The sequence below is a fragment of the Convolutriloba macropyga genome, unplaced genomic scaffold, assembly GCF_964194025.1.
Source record: "Convolutriloba macropyga unplaced genomic scaffold, txConMacr16.3 SCAFFOLD_1545, whole genome shotgun sequence".
NCBI lineage: Eukaryota > Metazoa > Xenacoelomorpha > Acoela > Convolutidae > Convolutriloba > Convolutriloba macropyga.
The window spans coordinates 36,229-37,306 of record NW_027453636.1 but is presented as its reverse complement, the minus strand read 5'-3'; the positions used below and the strand labels follow the sequence as shown (position 1 = coordinate 37,306).

Sequence of the window (1,078 nt, the reverse complement as noted above, 5' to 3'; positions counted from 1 at the left end):
AGTTGCTTCATAGTACTTATCGCCTCGAGATCATTGAACAAAACTTGATTTTCACATGTTGCTGTTTCAGCTTCCGCTTACTAGAAACAACATAATACTAGTCTCATTAAGTTCCGTCTCTTTGCAATTTTCTTATGAAGAAAATTCGCCATCACAATGACTCCAGCAGTTCTTGATCAAGGAATGCAATCATTGATCAGAATGCTATTATTTGAATCGGTTCTGCTTTAAGTGTTCCAATTTTATTGGAAGCACCAACAATAGAACATCAATGTGTTCAATCGAGAGTTATATAACCCTGAATCGGACGCAGTCAACAGCCGAAGCCGAGACCGCCTTTTGCGTTAGAGAGGTCGGTAAACAAATCTTGCGATTCATACCGAATTAACACATATAGCTGTGCTCCTCTTCGTAAAGCGAGCCAAGTGATCCCCTGTTGAAGGATGTATTTGGACCAATCTAGTAGCATTTGGTTTCCAACAAGCTCTCCCAAGTTAGCTTACTTATTGGGCTTTTCAACCAATTCGGTTGGCTACAAGCATCATCAAAGTACTAGCCACAGTTTGATCGCAAAATTCTACGACTTTCACATGTTGATGTTTCGGCTTGCGCTTAGCCTACTATAAGCAACATAATACTAGTCATATCATAGAGCGTGATCAGCTTGTGACGTTCTCATGATGAAGTTTCACCAACAGTGTCTCACTTCGAGCTTAAATCCAGCTACTAGTAACTACACAGTACTGACTGCAACGATAACTTTTATCTATACCTTTCACATGCTGCGCTTTCGGCCAGGGCCTACTAACGTCAACATAATACTCGATATAAACTTTTGTTCATGATGCAGCTTCCCCATGCAGAAGTTTCGCCTTCAAATGCTCTCTTGGCCATATGACGTAAGAAAAGGTTACTAGTAACATCACAGTACTAGCCACAGTTTGATTGCAAAATTCTACGACTTTCACATGTTGATGTTTCGGCTTGCGCTTAGCCTACTAGAAGCAACATAATACTAGTCATATCATAGAGCGTGATCAGCTTGTGACGTTCTCATGATGAAGTTTCACCAACAGTG

General features: G+C 40.6%; 1 pseudogene; it reads right to left on the bottom strand.

Annotated features, from left to right (window-relative positions):
- Positions 1-293: 293 nt before the first annotated feature.
- LOC142358436 (5.8S ribosomal RNA) lies at positions 294-445 on the bottom strand (annotated as a pseudogene).
- Between the last annotated feature and the right edge of the window lie 633 nt (positions 446-1,078).